This window comes from Pteropus medius, unplaced genomic scaffold (assembly GCF_902729225.1).
Source record: "Pteropus medius unplaced genomic scaffold, Ma_sr-lr_union100, whole genome shotgun sequence".
In the NCBI taxonomy this organism is placed as follows: domain Eukaryota; kingdom Metazoa; phylum Chordata; class Mammalia; order Chiroptera; family Pteropodidae; genus Pteropus; species Pteropus medius.
The window spans coordinates 2385437-2407668 of NW_024354503.1; the positions used below are offsets into that span (position 1 = coordinate 2385437).

The 22232-nt window shown below is 50.6% G+C and overlaps 1 protein-coding gene and 1 long non-coding RNA gene across 6 annotated transcripts in view; one reads left to right on the plus strand and one right to left on the minus strand.

Annotated features, from left to right (window-relative positions):
* Positions 1–22232, plus strand: part of EPHB2 (EPH receptor B2) — a 181191-nt gene that overhangs the window by 18885 nt on the left and 140074 nt on the right. The window lies entirely within an intron of this gene.
* Positions 4020–5122, minus strand: LOC120596210 (uncharacterized). Its single transcript, XR_005651108.1, has 2 exons — positions 4971–5122; positions 4020–4190 (listed from the first exon to the last, which is right to left on the minus strand). It is a non-coding gene; the product is annotated as an uncharacterized LOC120596210 (long non-coding RNA).

A 22232-nucleotide genomic window follows, 5' to 3' on the forward strand; every position in this document is an offset into this window, starting at 1 on the left:
CGAACAAGGCCCATGATACAGTTGAGGAGACTGAGGCTCAGAGGGGTGAAAGAACTTGCCCAAGTGGATTTTTCCTTAGATTCAAACCCAGAGGGCTTGTGCAAGGTTACAGGGTGATGGGTAATGCTGTGAATGACAAAAATTATTAGCACAGTGTTGACTTTACAAAGTGTGTTCACATGAGTAGGAATTAACATATACTGCAGCCTGATTCCAATTATACTGCCTTTTAGAATCTTTGCCTGAGAGACAGAACTAGTATAATGTCTGTTCTCCAGATAAGAAAACTGAGTCTCTGAGAGGTTCAGGAACTTGCCCAAGGCCTCACAGCCAGTAAGTGGCAGAGCTGGGATTTGAACCCACGATCTTCGAACTCCAAAGCCCACACTCATCGCTATTTCGTCAGGCTGGCTGGAGTTGGTGGAGACAAAGCCTGGAATTGAACCCAGGACTCCAACTCTTGGACTCCTGGCTTCCTCAAACAAAAGCACAGGCAAGAAGCCGCTCCCATAGGGAGCTCCTTAGTCGAGAGGCTGGAGCTCTGCTCTGGTTCCCAACTCAGGAAGCCAACCTGGGGCGGAGCAGGAGGCTGGTGTCCCTTTCAGGCCCCTCTGTGCAGGGGCTCAAGAGCAGCCACTGCTATAGGCCAGCCTGTAGGCAGCTGGCTGTGACTCTTTAGGATAAAGTACCCCACCCCTCACACATACCTTGTACAGTTTGCAGAGTCCTCTCACCTCTACAGTTTTGAGTGAGCCTCGTAGCAGCCTTGTGAGATAGGCAGGGCAGGGGTCCCCAGTCTTCAGATGGAGAAACTGAGGCCCAGAGATATGTACACCCCAAAAGAGTGCTACAGAAATGTCACTGTTCTTTGGCGGTGGTTCTTTTGAGTCATGAGAACCTGACAACAGCTATGAACTCCCCTCTTCCAGGAGAAAAAGAGACACAGGCAACATGTGCTTTTGTATATGATTTCAGGGGACTCACAGATTAAGCACTTGTGTTGTCTCGCTCTGTAGTGCCAATGTTAATGATGACAGCATCGTTTTATTGAGCATCTACTTTGTGGCAGGCAGGGTGTTTGATGTTTTACATGCATTATTTCATTTAATCCTCATAGCAGACCCACCAGGTAGGGCAACTGAGGCTCAGAGAGGGTAACACTCACTAGGGCCGCACAGCAGAAATTTGCACCAGCTCTGCCTGACTCCAAAGGTTGTGCTCTTTCACCCCTGGCCTGGGGGTGAGGGGTGGGCACATGTTGCAGCATCCTCCAGAGGCTATTCTAAGGAACGAGGGACTCTGAGGAAGTTCAAGTGCATCGTGAGTTTCTGCCTTTGGAAGAGAAGTGCTTTGTTGACTTATCCCAGGGCCTGAGCAGAGAAGCGCCTGAGGACCAGCTTGTCCAGCTCCCTGGGAACCCCTAGCATGATGGCTTTTCTTCCACTTCCTAGGGGTCTGATTTGAGAGTTCTGGGGTAAACCGCTCTCTCAGTTCCGTATGACTGGAAAATCTGCAGTTTAAGCTGGACTGTTTGGCTTAAATTATGGGAGTTTATCTTCCCCTAAACTGCCTCCCCCATCCCAGGACAGCCTCACAATTCTTGTAGGACACTGAGAGCTCTTTGGAAATGAGTCTGCCCTGAGGGCCGGGGGATTGATATGTCACTGGAACTGGAGCAGAGCCTCTGCCTGCTTACCCTTCATGAGCAGCCTCTGGAGTCTTATATGGTAGTCAAGAGTGTGGGCTCTGAAGTCTAATGGACCTGAGTTCAAATTCTGGCCCAGCCACTTATATGCTCTGTGACCTTAGATGGGCTATTTTCCTTCTCTGAGCCTCAGTTCACCATCAGTGAAATGAGAATGGTCATATAAAACACAGAGGCACAAAGCCCCATGCCTGGCACAGAGGAAGTGCTCGATAAAGATAATAGTCGGTCATCATCATTGTTGCTATAAAGCGGGATGGAAGGGAACATACTACCTGGCCTCTAAAAGGGTATGCAGGTGGCTGTCTGCAGGGGGCCGGTCAGGGTTAGGCCTCCACTTCCTCCTTGAGGTTGTACCTAGAGGGAGACTGGGCAAGGAGTGAGCAGGCCTGTCTGGGGGAAGGTTGGGGACAAGGAGGCCCCTCTTGCTTGCTTGGTGTGGGGAATGAGGCCTGGGGGCTGGGCCCAGAGGCACAAAAGCCTCTCCCCTTCAACGTTCCCTCCCAAATAATTCTGGAGGCTGGACAAAGAGTTCTTGCCGCTTCCCCCCCACTCCCTCCGCTTCCCAGTGCCCAAGCAGGGGCTCTGTTTAGCTGCCCCTCACCCCACAATCCCTCCTTGGTCACTATGCTGGCCTGAGCTTGATTCCTTGGGGGTGGGAAGGGGTCTGGAAGCATCAATGGGGCCTGCAGGCCGCAGTCTGGTTCCCATAGGCCCCAGGAGGAGGCCTCTTCACAGCTTCAGCACAAGGCCCTTTGAGGGGTGGGGGGCAGCCTCTGCAGCCCGACACATTTGTGCCGCTGACACTGTGGCAGGGTCACCGTGGATAAAGGCGCTGCCCAGACCCCGGGCCCAGCCTGGAATGGGGCTTTCTTGTCAGAGAGGAGCTTTTCTTCCCAGCACACTGTGGGGCAGCAGCAGGGGGTCACCCGGCCTTAGAGGATAATGGAACTTCGTTGATGGAGACACAGGGACCAGCCTGGCCCCCCTCCACCCCCCACCAGAGCTGGGGGAGGGGGGAGGCTGGGGGCCGCTGGTTGGCTCAGAGATGTCGGCTGCCACCTTGGCAATGGCTCTCTGAGTGGATTCTAAAGGGGAGGCATAACCGAGAACTTGAGACTCCCCCCAGAAGCCTCTGGGTGTCTGTGAATCCAGCCATTGACCTGACTAGGAATCTTGAGCAGTCATCCAGTGCCTCAGTTTCCTACTCTGGCTGCCTTGTGGCTCTCGGGAGAGAGTACCTGGGCCAGAGCCAGCATGGTTCTTTTCACCTGTGCCTCCCTTTCTCCCTAGCCATTCCAACTATTCCCTGACCTTTATCCCAACAGCCACCACCTGCCCTCAGGGCCATACCTGTCCTCTCCTGGGTCATCTAAGTTCCTCTGGACCCCACTAAGCGTAACCACTGAGTCCTCGAAACCGCAGTTCAGACCATATTACTCCTATGCTGGGAACTTGGGCTCCTTAATATCTAAAACCTCAAAGTCAAACACCTCCCTCTAGTTTACTAATGCAACTGTTTGGTGAGCTGGCCCCTGCTGACCTCCCTGCCTGTCCTTGTCATTTGCATCCATTAGCTCTAGATTTCATACATACATGTCATAAACTGCTATGCCCCCAGACCATAGTTCAGGTCCTAGCTCCTGCCTAGAATGAATGCCCTTCTTCCACGTCTCTGTCTTGCAAACTCCTAGTCATCCTTCAAGGCCCAACTCTAATGTTCCTTCCTGAGTATATATATCCTGCTCTCTACCCACCCTCAGCCCTTCATCTACAACTGTCTTGCAGATGATTTTATAACACTAAAATATGGTTCATTTTGTCCACGCTGCCCTCCACCACTAGACTAGAATGTAGAGACTTTCTTATCTTGGTTATCTTTGGGCCACCAGTGCCTAGCACAGGGTCTTTTACCAGTGGGCCCTCAAATCAATGTTTTATGAATGAAGGAATGAATGAATACATTGTCTGCCTGTAAAAATAACTTCCTCCTCTATCCTAGAATCTTTTACAACTTGGCGTGACGCCCCCACAAGACCTTGGAAGTTGGAGGGAGTTATGATAATGCGCAGGCTGTTCCAATGCATCTAAAACTAAGTAGACCCTAAAATGGAGCTAGGTCTCAGGCCAGAGTAATGTGGCTTTTATCAGCCTGCCTTGAAGAACTCTTTGAGTTCATGGCTTCTTTGAGGCAGGATCTAAGGAAATCATTAAAATGAAAAACACCAACTCATCTCAGAGACGAGAAATCCCCACTCTGGGGCTGGAAGGATCTTTGGGAACCCAGCCTGGCCCAACCTTCACTTTGGGGACATTTAGAGAGAAGCACAGATGGCTTTATTCACTTGGGAGTCTGGTCTTTGCTTCCCATCCTCTCTTCAACATTTTCTTGTTCTTAAAAATGCCTGTTCTGTCCGTATCTGTGTTGATGATTTCTTCAAAGTCAGGAAACCTCAAATGTTCTTGGTCCCAAGCCCTCAAGCATCTGTTGTAAATAATAAGGATGGTCGTGAGATTAACAGTTTCCATTCTCGAGAATGCCCAGGTGCCAGGTGCTGTGCCAAACTCTGCTGGTCCCTTATCCCATTGCATATTCATAACAACTTCTTGTGGTAGGTGCTACCATTATCCCCATATGGCAGATGAGAAAACCAAGGCTTACAGAGTAAAGTAATCTCCCCAAAATCACCCAGCTAGTAAGTGACAGAGCCAGGATTCAAATCTGTATATGAGTTCCTTACATTTTCCCGTTTTAGGAGCACACCGCACCCATCAATCCATTCATTTATTGATTCAGTAGCCATTTATGGTGCACATATACTATTATTAGTGATTTTGATCATTTATTCATCCCTTGCATTCAACAATCACCTACTGAGGACATACTATGTGCCAGGGCTCTGCTATAGAGGTTTCCAGGGGAGATGAGACGTGAGCTGGGCCTTGAGTTTGGCAGAGGGGAAGGGAGGTGTTCTCAATCTATTATAGAAGAGCCCCAAAGGTTGAGGTGGCCCCACAGTCCTCAGAAGGTCATACCTTGGGGTTCTGTAGCCTGGCAGGTTAGGGATGGCACCACCGGAGCATCAATAGTAAGCAGCATGGTCAGTAGCCTCGGCAGGCACACTGAGACATGCTCAGGATTTTGGAGTCAGACCCCTATAGCTTCTAATCTTAGTCCTGCCACCTTTTCCTTTTCACCATGTCACACACACCCTCCCCCGCTTGCCCCCTCAGTTCTGAAATGGGCTAACCAGCCTTAGCTCACCTGGTCATTCTGAGGCCTCAAGGAGCTCATCTGTGTGGAGGGCCTGGAGCAGTAGATGAGACCTAACCCAGTCTGGGCATTTCTAGAGATGACCCCTGGGGACTCAGAGTCAGGAGAAACTGGTCCAGCCCAGCCCACACGGCCCCCTGAGCTGGAAGTGGAATGCATGCCCCCCTCCCCCATGCACCCAGCCCGGCCTGGAGTCAGACACGGATTTGATGAGTGATTCATAACCTGACGCTGCAGAAAGTTGTGCTGGACCGCAGAAGGGCTGCCCAGGGTTTGTGGTTTTGAACGCAGAGAAGAATTCCCTCATCGGCTCAGCGTAGGATAACTTACTTGTTGAGAGAGACATTTTCACGAAATAAATCCTTAGAGAAACCAGGCGCTGAGGCAGGGAGGCCTGGGGAGGGATTATCTAAATAAACCCCGTTTTTGAAGCTTCAGGCCCAAACGATTTGCCTGAGCCTTTTGTTGCTTCCCTTATACTCAGCTCGAGGTCCCCAATGACCCTGAGATCTTTTTCAATGGTACCAGTGCGGCCAGGCTCTTTCTATCTAGTTGACGTCCCATCATTTGGCCTCAATGGAATTCTCGTCGACAATTGTCGTTGGGGTATTTTTCTTTTGGGAAGTGCGTGTCATGATTAGTCTAATACACGTTTTCTTTTTCTTTTTTTTCTTTTTCTTTTTTAACGAAGTTGCTATTTACATTTTGGTCAGGACACTTCTTCCTTTTGTCGGATTGTCTTGCCCATTGCAGGATGTTTAGCATGCCAGGCTCCAGCTATGAAATGCTAGTAGCTCCGCCACCGCAGGGTCATCATGCCCCGACAGTCCTCCAGGGGAGGGCCGGTGGCCCTGGGGTCCTGCATTCCAATAGGTTGCCGATGCCACTGCTGTAGTGTCAGCAGCGAGCAAGCGTGGTTGTGAGCCTAGGTCGTCATTATCGAGACCAATACTGTCTCCGTACATTTCTAAATGCCAGACGGTGGGGCCCTGTGCCCAGCTGACACCCACCAAGCCCAGCACAGCCTTGTTTCCTGCCACCCTCAGTGTCTTGCCGTGCCTTGCACTCTCCCTCCCTCTGAGACAGTCCGTCCCACCTTTGCTCCTGCTGTTCCCTTGGCCTGGAAGGCCCTTCCCTGCCCCTGCAAGCTCTTCGAGAGCTCCACCCACCTTAGCTCTAGAAGCTCTCCACATAGAGCCCAGCAGCATTATGCCGGCTCCTTCACTTACTGGTGTGTGGCCTTGGACGCATTCCTTCAGCTCTCTGAAACTCATCTTCTTCATCAATAAGACGGGGAGCAGAACGGAACCTTCCCGCCCCGGTTGTGGGGTGGTACATGTAAATCTCTCAATGTGGCACCGGCAGAGTGTGAGCCACCCTGTTCGTGTGAGCCACCCTGGCCTGCCAAGTCTTCTTCCCTTGTCGAAAGTGAGGATTGGCACCCTGGCTGGTACACCCTGCTCCCTTCTGTCCACCTCTGCTCCCCATGCTCTGGGCCTCCCCTGCGGCGGTGGAGGGGGAAGTCCTACCCTCACTGGGCTCCTTCTGCCCAGTAACAATGGCCTGGCTCTGTTGGAGAGGAGGCTAGAGGTGGACAGTGGGGTTGGCAATGGCTTCGGAGACCTGCCCCCCATCCTGTTATTCCGTCTGATCCCCTCCTGAGGATCTCCGTCCAGCAGCAGCCTTGGGAGACGTCTCTTCTCTCACCCTGGGGCTGCTGGGACTTGTCTCCCTAAACTGACACCTCCAGAGTCTCATCCCCTCCACTTTATGCCCCTTTTTAAGTAAAACTCCTTAAAACTGCGTTCCTGGAGCCGTCTGTTTTCCCTCCCCTCTCGACACCTGGCTGCTTTCCCCCCAACTCCCCGCCCCAGTCTCCCTCTTATCTAAATCCCAAGGCGTCTTGTCTCTCCTTGAGAGATAAGGGGATTCCGTCTTCCCTACCCCTACCCCCAGCTGATACCCTAGTTAAAAGTAGTTAAAGTTAAACATTAGGCACTCATTGCTTGCCACTTAGAATAACTCCTGGCACATAGTAGGCACTTAAATACTTGTCGAGTGAGTAAATGGACTGTGTGTCCCATCTGTTCCTCCTGTTTGGAGATTCAGAGTGAAAAATCCTCAGGGGAAGCAGGATGTATTCTCTCCGACAGCCCGGTTTTCTTCCTAGCAAGAAAACACCATCGGTTTCTCACATTGGCTCTGGCTCAGTACAATAATAGTAACGCAAGAGCAGCAAGAATAGTTAACCTGCATGAGAGCGTGAAACGTGCCAGTGCCACGCCTTCTGTGCCCATCTCTGCAGGGGGCTCTGTTTTTCTCCCTGGTTTAGAGATGAGAATGCTGAAGTGCCCTGTGGCTAAGACACCTGCCTCTGGCGGAGAAGTAGCAGAGTTGGGATTTGAACCTGGTCTGAACCTCCAAGGCCCATGCACATCCTCATTACCCCACACCTCTGCACTGTTTTATTTTCCTCAAAAACTTGCCTTATTACAGATAGAAAACCGAAGTTCAGAATGAAGGGCTTGCCCACAGCCCCTGGGTGAGTGGGTGGGGGTCCACGCCAGAGCCAGACCGAGGCTGGGGCCCATGTACATTATCCTCCTGGCCTGTATGGATTGATATAGGAGGATGCCCAGAACAAGACCGGTTAGAGACAGACAGCCCTTTCTGATTGCAGGGCAAGCGTAGCAGTAGCCAGGGGTAATGGAGGGAATGTCGGTGGACAAGGCTGGGAGCGAAGCCAGGAGCTGGAGCTTTGCACACAGCGTTCCTAGCTCCTGAGCCTCACAGATCAGAAGGGGGATGGAGTTTATCAACTCTATACTGTGTGCTATGATGTTGTGTTTCTGGGCAGAGAAATTAACCTCCAGGTTTGTCCAGAGGTCCTTGTTCCATTCCCGCTTTGACATTAGCTACACTCATTGGGTCACTCAGTTGCCAACAAGCCTTTAATGAGCATAGACTCTAAGCCAGGCATCAGACTCTTGGAGATGCATTGGCTATTAATGGTCACATCAACCCAGGGCTCAACAATGCGTAGGCCGTCCCCAATGTCCTGATAGGCTACTGACCTCCCATACCAGGAGGCACCCTTTCCATACACTTGCCTCCTGTGAGACCCAGACCATGGCACTTTACCCCTCTGAGCCTCAGTTTCCTCCTCTGTGAAATGGAATCATCATTACCACTTCACAATACATTTGAGAAGATTAAAGGGGATGAAGAAAAGCTCCGCGTACAGTGCCTGGCATGTAGCAGCCTCTTCCTACATGTCTACAAATGGTAATTCCATCTGCTTCTGAACTGGGCCCCTAAGTTCTGACTCAGGAAGCTTGACTCGGTGTCCATTAATGGAGCCACATTTATCTGAACCCCTAAATGGCACATAGGAGGTCTGACAAAAGGTGTATCATTGATCTGTGAATTCGTTTCTAATGGAAATCACCCAATAGCATTAAAAAGAATCAAATCGCATTTCATTACCAACACAATAAATGCCCTCTAGCCAGAATAATAAAATCACCCCTCATCATGATTTCCCTAAGAAACAGATTGGGGCAGTGACGTGAATAAAATCGGTCATATAACCCCTTTGGAAAACAATTTTGCAGTTTCTAATAAAGCTAAACATATGCCTGCCCCACGGCCTAGCAAGTCCACTCCCTATGTAGTAAATGCTTAAAGGAAATGAGTGCACGTGTTCACCTAGGCAGGTACTAGACTAGATTAGAATGTTCATAGAAAGCTTTGCTCATAATAGCCCCAGACTAGAAAAGACCCAAATGCCCATCAACAAAGACTGGGTAAATAAACTGTGGTAGACTCACACAGTGGAATACCATGCAGCCATAAAAAAGAACAAACTGCTGGTAACACGAAGCATCATGGATAAATCTCAAAATCATTATGCTGGGAGCAAGAGGCCAGACCAAAGATCACCGAATGATTTCATTTCTAGGAACTTTAAAAGCAGGCAGAATTAATTAGCGGTGACGGAAGTCAGGATAGTGATCGCATGTGGTGAAAAGGGGTATCGATGAGGAAGGACACTAGGAACTTTCTGGTGGTAGTTACATGGTGATACACATTTGGTAACTTCATCAAGCTGAATGCTGAGGGTCTGTGCCTTTGACTGTATACATATTATACCTCAGTGAAAAAAATCAAGAATCCAAACCACACACACCCCTGTCTACTTTCTAATAGTGCGACGTTAGGCCAGTGACTTTACCTCTCTGAGCCTCAGTTTCTTTCATCTCTAAAAGAGTTGACAATTTCTATGTCACGGGGTTGTGAGAATTTAATGAGATAATTACCACTGGTGCAGGGGCCTGGCACACGGCAGGTGCTCAGCAGGGGGGGCCTATGTTGATGTTGTCCAGTGAGACCCAAGCTGGGCCTCGGGCAGATGAGCAGCGCAGGAGGGGCCTGGCGTCTACCCATAGATGAGCCTGGTGTGTCTAGCTGGCACTCATGTGATTTCTGTGACAATCTCCAGCTTATCTTTCAAAGCATGTCTCCCCAGACCCTTTCACATCCCACAAGTAACCTGCAAAGTGGTCACACAGTGGAATCAATTTAACCTCTCCATGTGCCACCAAGGCTTGGTGAGAAAGACCTCCAACCACATAGGAATCAGCTCTTTTCTGATCAAAATTCAGTAATGACCAAGTACCTGCTGTGGACCAGGCTGTGGGCCAGGCCCTGGGCCTGGGGCCGGGGTGTGGCAGTGGGAAGACCACAAAAGATGTCTGCCCTCAAGGAATTTAGAGCCTGGTGGCAGAGCAGACAGTCGTCGAAGAACCTCACAGACGTGGGACAATCGCATCCTAGAAAACTACTTCAGAAGACATTGTAAGAGAGGATTGGATCTGGTAAGGTCCGAAAAGGCTTTCTGGAGGATGGGACACAGGAGTGCAGGCTGAAAGATGAGTCGGCTCCAAGGGAAGGGAGGGTGCACCAATGAGGGGACACAGCTTGGGCAAACACCCAGTAGGAGTGTGGATTCCTGGTGGCTGAAGGGATCTAGAGAGGCTGGAGCTAAGAGGTGGAGAGCGAGAGGGGTGGGATGAGGCCAAGCCTTACCTTGCATGTCCTCATGCTGGGAGCAACAGGAAGCCAGCCATTTCAGAGTTGTCTGCAGGGGAGAGATGAGATGATGAAACTGGCCTTTTATGAAAGAATAACAAAGCCTCCTCATTGACCACCTACAGTGGGCCGTGAACTGAGCTAGGGCCTCTGGCCACACTCCTAATCTTGACCACCTCCTGCAAGGGGGTCTCTCACTCCCACCTTTAAGGATGGAAAAGTCAGGTCAGGAAGGCATTATCATGACCTTCCAATGAGGGAGTGGAGGAGCTGGGATGCACACCCACTCTGTCTGAGGCCACGTGCACACACTTCCCACTGCGCCCTCCTCATCTACCACAGCCTCGGAGTGTAAATCCCTCTGTTCTCAGCTTTGCTTTCCTCATTTCTAGAAAGGGGTTAGGTCCAGACCCACCTCCTTCCTAGGGAATGTCGCCAAGTTAGATGAAAATAAAGGATGAAGTAGCCAATGGTCAGAGTGAGCAAGCCCCTATGACCAAGCCCCTGAGTTTATAGAAGGGGAAACTGAGGTCCAGAGAGGAGGGTTGGCTGACCCCAGATCACATAGCTGGAGGCAGGGCTGGGATTAAAACTCATGCTTCTGCAGCAGCTACTTTATACCAGAAACCCAGGCAGAGCAGTGGACGGGACACGACTGCCTTTTGTTCCGACCCGGTTACTGGGCCAGGGCCCCAGTGAGTCAGGCTTGCATCTTCCCATCCTGGGTAGAGCGGCTGTGGACCACAGATAGGCTTGGGCCAGGTTAATTACTTTAATAATAGCTAAAACTTATTAAGTACTTTCTATGTGCCAGATACTGCACTAAGTGCTTTTACTGAATTAGTCCTTGGAATTGCCCCTCCATCCTCCCACCCAATGAAGTGACTTGACTGAGGTCAGATTCCATCAGGGTCTGTGACCTCTGGACTGAACAGGCTGTCCCAGGGGCTCTTCGTTGTCCGAGTAGGTCAACTTGAGAACCTCCAAACCCCACTGCCATGGGCCAGGGGCAGGGCTCTGAGATGACTCCCCCACCCAGGGGAGCAAAGCAAACCCCTTGGAGTGGGCTGCGGCCTGTGAGCTGGCATTGCCGGACCCCGGGGACCTCTGTCAGCAGGGGTGGCCTGTGGGAAAGCCATCAGGATTCCGCTGCCACTCAGGTGTGACCTGTCTCATCACCTGGAATGAACTCTTTTTGTCCTTTTGCCAGTGGCATGAGCTCTAGAACCCATCGCGCTTTGGAGCTGAGCTAGACAGCTAGAGGGGAAGGACAGTGAAATCGGGCAGGCCCTGCTCTGCCACTGACACACTGTGTACCTTCGGGCAAGTCACTTCACCTCTCTGTGCCTCGGTTACATCATTTGGCAAAGGAAAATAGTAATGCCCACGTGGTAGAGTTGTGCAAATTCAATGTGAAAGCACAGGAAAAAGCTGGCAGAATAGCACTTTGGCTAAGCGTTAGTGTGACTCTAGAGCCAAATTTCCCAGCTCAAATCTTGGATCATTGTTTGCTAGCCACTTGAGCAAGTTACTTTTCCTCCCTTGCCTGAGTTTCCCCATCTATAAAATGGGGAAAGTAAATTTGTATTTCACTGAGTTACTGTGAGCATTCAATGTGTTTGTTTCCACACATAAAAGTTCTAAGTTTTGACTATTGTTCTTATTTCCTTTCATCTTCCCCTCTCAACCTGCTTCTATTCTCACTCTGGCTACTGGGAAGCTCAGAGCAAACATTGTTTTCTGATTATAGTCATTATCTCATCCCGGGTTCATGGGACAGTTACCTGCAAGGGCTTTCTGGCTGCTTTATATATATATATATATATATTTATATTTATATTTATATTTATATTTATATAAATATATAAAATAAACTTCCCTCCAATTCTTTCTAGAAATAGCAGAGTATATAGTATTTTATGAAAACCAGCAGGGTAGGCCATACATGTCCTGGGGCCTCTTGTCGATGAGCTCCTTGTCTTCAGAGCTTGTCCCATTCCTTTGTATGCATGACTGTGGTGGATCCCAGTACATACTGGTGCCCTGGAAAAAAAGAGGCATGGAGGTCGGGGGCTGAGGTGTGCAAGCTGGGTTCCAGCCCTACATCGGAGGCCGAGGTGCTGAGATGAGTCAGCTGGTCCTTGCCTCCTGGGGCACGCAGAGAGAAGAATGGGTCTGAGGAGAGAATGCATGAAGTGCTACAATTGCTGTCATCAAGACACGTGGTTTGACAAAGGACATTTTTCTCAACTTCTGAATTTATTTATAACGACTTGTTTATTGTGTCCTTAGCTTTGTGCCCAGAGCTGTCTAAGCCCTTAACCTGCGTTATTGTGCTGACGCTCCATTCCCACCTCCCTCCCCTAACCCTCCCCGCGCCCTCTGAGGTGGGTAGTTTTATCTTTCTTGGCAGATGAGGAAATGGAACCGAGCCAGGATGTGACTTGCTCAAGGCAGATCAGAAATGAAATTTGAAGTCCAGAATCCTTACTCTTAACTTCTACCGTGTGCCACTTCCCCGTGGAAAGAAATGGAGCGGGATAGTTTAAACTGGGGCTGACCAAGAAAACCCAGACAACCCTGTACTGGCTGCCACAGTACAGGGTTTTCAGCCGGCAAGGGGCAGGAGAAGGAAGGGACGTGGGGCAGGGTAGGTGCCATGGCCCGGACCCTTCCATGGCATCGGAGGTTTGCTCTTTTCTCTTCCTGGAGTCCCAGATCATCAGAACCAGACTTGAGACGTGCTTTAGTCCCGTGTTTACCCGAGTGTCTGACAGAGCAGACTCTAGGAGGAACACGGAAATGGCATTAAATAACACTGAATCACACGGTAAGAAAGTTCCCCTTGCCTTCTCCTCCACGCCTGCTGATTACTCATGGAGAAAGTCTCTGTTTCCTGCCAACATGTCTCTAACACCTTGCTGACAGCCCCTAATCTCCCTTTTCAATAAGGAAAAGCAGGCCTCAAGCTCAGACCCTACTAGGGAACTAGAATGCCAGGGCATCATTTTGCTTTCATTGCATATGGTTTATGTATTATTTTTATTTAATAAACACATATAGAGCACTTACTAAGTGTCACTGCTTTGTAAATATTAACTCCTTTTAGCCTCATAACAACTTCACAATATAGGCATTATTATTTTCAGCTTACAGATGAGTAAGCTGAGGCACAGAGAGGTTAAGTAACTTGCCCGAGGTCACACAGTGAGTGTGTCAGCAAGGATTATGAATCCAGGCAGCTGGCTCCACAGCCCATGTTCTTAACCAACTCGCCAAACTACTTCTGGTTATAGGAATCTATGCTGACTTTTTTCTAGTTATAGTAGTAACCTGATTTTTCCTTTACTAATGAATTTATTTCAGGAAAAAACAGGTGAGTCAATCTAAAAGTGTAGTTTATGTGGGTTACGTGGTTAAAGTCCTAAAAATAGTTCAGGAATGACTGAAGTTTGAGAAACTCCAGTCTAATCCAAGCCTTTCATTTGCCAGTGGAGAAGCTGAAGCCCAGAAAGGGGACAGGGCCTGCCCAGGGTCATACAGCAAGTGAGCCTGTAATCCACCAGGGCAGATGGGGCTGAGATCTCACCTGCTGGCCACCCCCTATCTGCTTTCTGTACTCAGGGATGATGGGGCACCTGGAGGGAGGAGTGCTAATGTGTGCTCACCTGCCTGGAAGTATCCCCCGGTGCTGTAACAGGATCCCCGTTATCTCTGCTGCTTCCTGCCCAGGCAAGCCCTCACCCCAGGCCCAAGCCCACATCAGCATTTTGGCCACCACGGAGCTGACTTCCTTCACATTCTCTACCTTCTCTTCCAAGTCTCGGTGCAGCCTGAGGGAGTTATTATCCTCAGCCTGCTCATCAGTGCTCACCTTCCTCACCTTCATACCTTTCCAGAAGGTTCCACACCTCTGCCTTGCAGGGACATGAGTTGACCTGGGTTCAAATTCTGATTCTGCCAGAGAGTGCTTAGCCTCTCTAAGCTTTGCTGTCCCCGTGTTGAAAGTAAGGAGGAATAGGATCAAGGACAGTTGTCTCGGATAATGCATGAGGTGAGGCGTGCTCGCTGCGGATATCACTGCTCAGCTCCCTTCTGAGCTACTGAGCTTCAGGGGCCACCTCTTTGTCCTGGAGGGACATAAGTCTCCAGTGAAGAGGTGAATGAATTGGGGTCATCGTACCCATCATAGAGATGAGAAAACCAGCTTCTCCCAAAATCAGACATTGGTCTAGAATAATACCTTATGGGCAGTGGTTCCACTCACAGGCTTCGGACCCTGGCTGATCACTAGCTCCACAGCCTTGGGTGGGTCGTTTCTCTTCTCTTGGCCTCAGTTTCCCCGTCTATTGAATGAAACCTGCCGTGCAGGGTTACCATGAGGCTTAAATGTGATAAATGTTCGTCATGTCTGAGGCACTCGACCAATGTTATTTATGATTATCTTTATGCCTGTGTAGACAGAAAGATCACCGTGCAACGTTCCTACCATGTAGACATACAAGGGAAATAAAACTCCCTTTCCAGTTAGAGCCTCTGAAAAGGGCTTGATGGAGTTGGATCTTGTTTCTCATTCATTCTTCCAGTCAACAGTCTTTTTTCACGAACTTCTGCGTGGCCATCATGGCGTGGAAGAGAAAGCATGAGCTCCAAAGTCTAGCAGCCCTGGGTTTGCATCCCAGTTCCCCCACTCCCTGGCTGTGTGGTCCTGGGCAAGTCCTTTCACCTCTCTGAGCTTCAGATTCCTTATCTCTAAAATGAGAATGATCAGAGGACCTGCCTCACCAGGTTGTTGTGGGGATTAAATGAGTTGGTACATGCGAAATGCTTGGCACACATCCTGGCCACTACTGTTGTGAACTTACTACTACACCTCGGGCCCTCCCGTAGGCTCTCGTGGCCAGTTTAAGTAGGTTCAGCAGACATACAAGTCAGTCCCACGTCCTGGTGAAGGAAGCCCCGGTGCTACACCCAGCCTGGGTGGTCAGGGAAGGCTTCCCTGAGCCCAGTGAAAGGGGAAAGAAAAGACATACTAGTCAGAGGGGTCAGCACAGGCAAAAGCTTGGCGTCCTGAGAGGGAGTCCTCTCTGCCTTTGGCTTCACTTGGGCTACATGTGGGGGAGAGGCAGGAGATGAGGCTGCTGAGTAGACAGGCCCCCCCGGGGGACAGTTTGTTGGGGGAGCTTGACAAGGTTAAGGATCTTCCCCGAACATCCTTTCACTTCCCCTCAATAACCTGGTGCGGATCTATCATCCCCGTATTTATCTAAACCCTTGCTGGACCCATTTATATCCTCAGCCTCTGCAGCTTCTTGGAGTAATGAGCTCCAGATGTGGTGATGGGGCCTTCCCGAAACTTCCACCTCGAGCCCGGAGGGTGCTGGGATTGGGGAGATAAGAGGAAAAACTTAGAGCTTGCTCCCCAACCCTGGCTTCACCCTTATGCGAGCCTAACACAGATTAGTGTGGGTGCTGGGCCCCTGGGGGTCCCAGGCCACTGCAAGACCCAAATCTTGGGCCTGAGCAATCTGTATGCCAGTGCATCTGTGGGCTTCTCAAGGGGCACCCCACAGATACGGGACCCACTGTGACCACTCCAGGAGAAAGACGGGCCACCCAGAAAGTGCTTTCAACCCACAAAGGTAGCAGGAATGTCCCCAAACCAAATCAAAATGTTAAGGCTTGAAGAGGCTCAGAAACCTTTTGTACTGTGGTTCCCATTTGTCAGTCTCAATTTCTACCAGCTTGAGCCGTGTTCTCGCTGTCCTCAGCAGGATGGAGCTGCACGGTGCAAGATTTCATCATACTGCTCAGAACGGGGTGCAATTTAAAACTTATTTATTGTTTATTTCTGGAATTGTCCATTTAATACTTTCAGACCATGGTTGACCACAGATAACTGAAACCACGGAAAGTGGCACCGTGGATAAGGGAGAGCTACTGTCAATGTATTAAGAAAAGTCCATAGCTTTGCCGTAATAAAACACCTGTATCTCTTGACAGAAACAGAAAGTAACTGTAACTATAAATACAACAGGAAGAGGGCAAGGAGATTATGGTACAGTTCAAGCCTGATGCTCGCTCTCTCAGCCGGGTGCCCACAGAAAGGAGGGGAGCCTGGGACAGGATTTGGGAGACCAGAAAGGCATGAGGAAGCAGCCAAAAGTAATACAAGGACAGTTTACAGGAACTGGTTGCTGCCGTGGGCAACCGGCACTCGATCTCACCAGCACGTCATGTGGGGCCATGTAGATGGACCCCAGAATTGCCACTGCCCTCACTGGACAAGGCTGCTCTTGGGGGTTATCATCCTTGCATTTCCCCATTTGCTGTCTGTGAGAGGGTAGAGGCCCGCAGGCAGGAAGGCAGAAGTGAGAGGTCTGCCTGTGAGGTGAGGGGCAGGTGAGGTGAGGGGCAGGAGCTTCTGAAGCAGATCCTGAGCCCGAGGCTTGTGTGCAGGCAGCGTCTCAGCGGCCCCCAGGCAAGGCTTCTCTTTGAGGGATCAGGGGATTGAGGAGAATTGAAAAGGAGAAACATTCTCACTGTGTAGTATTCTAGAATGCAGTGTCAGGTCCCACGAAATCCCCCCCGTGAGATAACAGGTCCAGTGAAGAGAACGGACTTATCCAAGGCACGTGGAAGCTACAAAGCTCTCGGCTCTCCTTTTGCTGCACTGACCTGCCTTCCCCAAATTTATTTTCACTCACTTTTACAGTTTTCAAGTATTTTTAGATGGGCGCAGGAGAGGGAATCTCCAAATCGAATGGGCAGGAGGCTACCTTCAGCCAAACAATCGTCTGTGGGAAGAACCAGAGCCTCAGAAAGATCCACCTGCCCCTGTGGTCTCCCACCCTCTCCCAGCCCCCAGTCCACTGCCCTCAGGGTGACTTTCTGAATCCATGTTATCAGAGGGATGACACAGGACTGAGAGGAGAGCCATGTCACTGGCTTTGAGAAGGCTCCCTGGGAAAGCTAGATGCGTTGGGTTCAAATATTAGTTCTGCCCTGGCTGGTCACATGACCTTGAACAATTACTTCACTGCTCCGTGCCTCAGTTTCCTCATCTGAAATATAGGAATAATACAGTGCCTATCTCATAGGAGTGTTAAGATTAAATAAGGTAATACATGTAAATGCTTCCAACTTAGCCTCGCACGAGCATTATGTGTGTTTGCTGCTATTATTATTATTCACAAGGAAGAAAGGAAGGAGACCCAAGTTTATTTAGCCCATGTTTATTTGGCCCTCGTGAAGGGCCAAGCACTGTGCCTGCATTGTGCGTAGCTCATCTTATGCAATTCTCAGGACAACTCCAAAAGGTAGTTCTTTATCAGAGGAGAAGAAAGGGCTTCAAGAGCATAAGTGACGTGCCTGGGGTCACACCATTGTGGGGGTACAGCGCACATTCTGGGCACATGGGTGTTCACTACATAGACTCAGGCAAAGTAGGGAGGTGGGACATGCAGCAAAAGGAGACAAACCAGTGCAGCCCAGGGCTCCCGGGGTGGGGGTGGGGACTTCAGGATGGAAGGAGTGGCCGGGCTGACTCAGGAATTCCGGGGGAAGAAGCTTACCCTTTCTCCCACAGGCACTGAGGAGCCACCAGCAGGCCACAAGCAGGGAGTGACATGATAAAAGGGGTGTTCTGGAAAGGTCTGTGCGGCTGTGGTTTCAGGATGGATGGGCGGTGGAAAGGTCCAGAGGGGAGGCAGGAAGCTCAGCTGGGCGGCTGGACTAGAAAGGTCCCCCGAGACAGGCACAGGAAGCCTTCGGTCAGACTGACCCCCAGGACCTCGGGGCAAGGCTCAGACAGGTCAGGGCCCAGGACCTGTGGTGCTGAATCGACCCCAGACATCCCTGCCTCCTTTCCTTTGCCAGTTTTTGGCTTTATCGGGGAGTCTCCGGAGGGTGTCCAGCTGGGTTGCGCTGTCCCAGCCGTCTGCAGATTGATGAGGTGCAGGGGAAGCGGCCGGCTGGGCGGGGTGGCGGGCCTGTGAGACAGGCCTGTAGGAGAAGGGGGAGCGGGAGGATGTTCTCCAGCCCAGAGACACGCTCTGACCCCACCTCCACCTTGGAACCCAGCTGGTCCCGGCCGATGACCCCGTGTCCCTCCTCTCTCCATTCCTGAAAGCCTGCCCTGGGCCAGGCTGGCAACCCAACACCTGTTACCTCAGTCTCTCCTCACAGACACCCTGCGGGGCGAGTGGAGAGGGGCCACATGCAAGCATCTTAGACATGAGGCCGCTGTCCCACACTAGATAACCAAGCCACCAGTAGGAGAAATGCACCGGAACCTTCTGTACCAGGGTCAGAAATGTCTATGATATGTTAAGAGCAGGTTACAAACAGTACATCGAGTATGATGCCATTTGTGACTTTCAAAGGGATAAGTATGCATTTATGCCTCCCTATACGCATTTTTTGCACAGCGAAACATCTAAATGATATCTAATTGTGACTACTTCTGGAAAAAGAGCTTTTGCCTTTTCACTTTTGCCTTTTCACTTTATATTCTATAATGTCTTATAATAAGCATATACTTTTTTCCACTTAAAAACTGTTTTTAGAATTCAGAATAATGGCACGGGTGTTGTCGGAGAGAGAAGGGAGGGCTTTCTTGGTACTGGTGGATGATGAGTGGGCTGCTGTTGCGGGGTCTAAGGGGACTCAGAGCTTGAGTCATTCTCTGTGCTGAGAGCCCCACCCCAGGATCCCACTGGGAGGATCCCGCTGACCCACATGCAGACATTAAGGTGACTGGGGCCAGTTGAGGAGGGTCCCCCAAAGGCCTGTGAAGGATGATAAGATTTGACTAGATGAGAAAGAGAGCTGAGGGCATTCTAGAAGGGAAGTTAGAAGCAGACTCCAGTCAGCTGTAGATCTAAATCTCTTCTCTTTTACTTCCCAGCTGTGGGACCCCGAGCAAATGGTGTCATTTCTCTGACCCTACGTTTTCTCACCTGCGTAATGGGGATCCTAATGTTACTAAAAATTAACCGTGCTCACTATGCGTAAGCTATTATTTTTTAAGTATGGGGATCCCAAAAGCTGGGGGATGGCCCCAGACACCTGGAAAGCACCTTGCCAGATGTCCAGGACCCCAACCTGAAAAGGCAGAGGGTCAAGGAGGATTGGGCTTCCTAGGCAGCTGGACAAGGGCGGGGAAACTGACAGCACCTCATAAGGGCACCAGGCAGTCCTTGCATGACAGCCTGTGTATCCAGTAGCAGCCAGCACTCACTCGTATGGGTGCTGCCTCTGAAGTAGGGCTCCGGGACATCCACAAAGCAGGACACCATGGTGCCCATCCAGTAGTTAGCTAATGAACCCACCAGAAAATTTAATCAGGTAATGAACATCTTTTGCACTTACTCTTCTGCCTGGAATAAGTTTTCCCCAGTTATCTTCCTTGCTTACTTCCTGACCTGCCATAAGGTGTCCTGAAAGAACACAGCACAGCCACTAGTCACCAGGGGACTTCAGCAAAACCCTTGGACTCCCTGAACCACAGTTACGTTACCTGTAAGATGAGGATTCTGCCTGTTTTCTCTGTGTCCCTCGTGTGCTCCTCCCTCCCCCGTGCAACCTCAGTTGTGGGACCTGTTACCCTTTATTGCACTTAATGGTGGTCTGTCTGCCCCAAGCCCTTCCTGGCCCCCTCCCATTATCTGCATTGCCCCAGGGCTGGACCTCATTCCTGTAGCCTGAGGCCAGCATACAGATGCTAGCAAAGGCGTGATGAATGAATGAATGTCCATGTGGCAGGACTGTTGTAAGAAATACAGGAGGCAATGAAGGGGAAAGTGCCCTGCAAACTGTGAAGCACTGCACTGTCATCTTTAAGGAGTCTTGGCCCGTGGCCACACCAACCACACCCTCCGTGCCTCTGCCTCAGGCTACCCTTCTATGTGTCTCTGAGCCTTGCGCAGAGAATTCAAAGCAGTCCCCCCTCCCTTGTGTGTTCTGTGACACACTTTAGAGGAGGTGTGGGCAATGTTCTCACAGAGGCAATTAGCAGCGCACCTTCCTCGATGACAGTAGCCCCTTCAGGAGGGGCTGCTCTCCATAACCACCCTTGCCTGGCGGCCCCTACAGCCCACGACCTGCAAAGCCAGACTTTGGGCCCGGCCAACAGCAGGGGGTGGGTGTGTGTGTGTGTGTGTTGGGGGGAATCTCAAGGGCCTGCCTCAAATCCCATCCATTCAATACTCTTTCTGCCCATCGACCTAAGGCTTATGCACTTTACAGTTTTCAAACTGCAGCTACATCCTCTAAGTTGCTATAGATGCCAAACTGCTTAGGCAGGTGAGATAGATAACACAGCCCACCCATTCTACAGCTTGGAAAGCTGAAACTTAGAGAGGTTCATGCTTGGTTTATTTAGACAGAGCGTAATCTGACCCACCCTGCCCTCCTAGACCCCACTGTTTGATGGGCCTGGGGCATTCAGAAACAATTACGTCCCAGGGTGGGTGGAGGGCTGGGGACACACAGAAAGTGGGGCTGGGGAGCCCAGGAGGTGACCTTTGAGCCAGACCCTGAGAGCTGAGTAGGATTTTGGGAGGTAGGGTATGCTGGGAAGGATTTTAGCTAAGACCCATTCCAGGCTTGGCAGCAGGTGGCTGGGTCTTTAAGGACAGGAGTGGCTGTTGTATGGAATAGGGATGGCAGGCAGGAGCAGAGATGGAAATGGTAAGAGATTCATTCCAGAAGCCTGGCCCATAGTAGGTTCTCACTAAGTTTTGGTGGAAATGACCGCCAGTCTCATTTGGACCTTAACCTGTGGGTAATGGGGAGCCACCGACAATCCTGGAGTGATGAGGTGTGAGTTGTGTGAAAAGGACATTCTGGGGAGGCAGAGCAGGTCTTAATCCGCATCTGCTGTGCTCCTCCTGCCTTACCAGCGCTCCTCTTCCCTTGCTCCTGGTGGCCTCACCCCTGTCCTCAGGCAGCAGCTTCCCACTCTTCCCAATGTCTGAGCCCCCAAGAATCTGCCTCCTGTCTCGCTGGCCACAGGAGGGCCAGCACATGTCTGCGGTTCACACATGTCCCTGTGTCCTGGAGGGCTAACATAACTGGGAAAGATGAGACTGATGGAGGCCAGGCCAGCTGAGCACACCCCAGGGCCTGCAGTGGTCACTTCCCACTGTTACAACCCATTTTTCTCTCTTCCTGGGGCCTTTCCACTATACCAGCCACAGCTTAAGAAAGTGGCCTTAGGCCCCTGATGCTGGTGGCTTTGGACAGTTATGATGACAGCCTTGGGAGGGAGGCAATGTCTTGGATGGGTGTAAGATCCTACTTGGCTTTTTTCTGTCATGCTCCCCACAACTCTGCAAAGGAGGGTCCCAATTTTCCACATGAGGAAACTGCAGCTCAGAGAGGTGAATTCAGTCACCCAAGGCCACAGAGTTCAGACCACAATTGTGACAGGTGGCTTCAGCTGTCTGGTTGCCGTGATCTTACCAAGTGCAGGTCTGTGGGCTGATCCAGGCTCAACATCACCTGGGAATTTGTTAAAAATATAGATTCCCAGCCGCCCATTGCCAGCCCATTCCCAAGATCCTAATTCTTTCCATCTTATGGAATAAGGGACAGCCAGGACTAGTGTTTTTTAAAGGCACTCAAGTCCATTGTGATGCACAGCCAGCTGCTACCCTGTTCCACCACGATGTTAAAAGCACCACAAATTATGAAAAAAAAAATTCTGAAAGAGTGCAAAGTACACGCCAAGATGTCGGCAGTGGCAGTGAAGGGTGGAGGGACGATGGGGGGAGACGATTATTATTTCGTACTTTGTATTTCCTTCTGACTTGTCTACATTTTCCACATTGCCTTTAATGAGCGTGTATTGCTTTTACAATGAGAAAAATAAATAACGGAACATCTGGGCGGGAGCGATGAGGAGGGGGCTGAGAACGAGAACGGGAGCTGTGCTCTCACAGACCTGAGTCAGTGCCCGGCACAACTGGGAGTCCACGCGGGGCTCTGAAGCCTGCCTCCGCCCTCCTCCCAGCCTGGCAGCCGCCCCGGCCACTGGGCTCTTGGGCAGGGCACCTGGTCTCCTGAACCTCAGTTTCCTCATTCGGAAAATTCGAAAACCTCAAAGTGTGGGTGGCTGTGTCACCAAGATCATCCCCATGGCCAACAATTGTCCTTCCT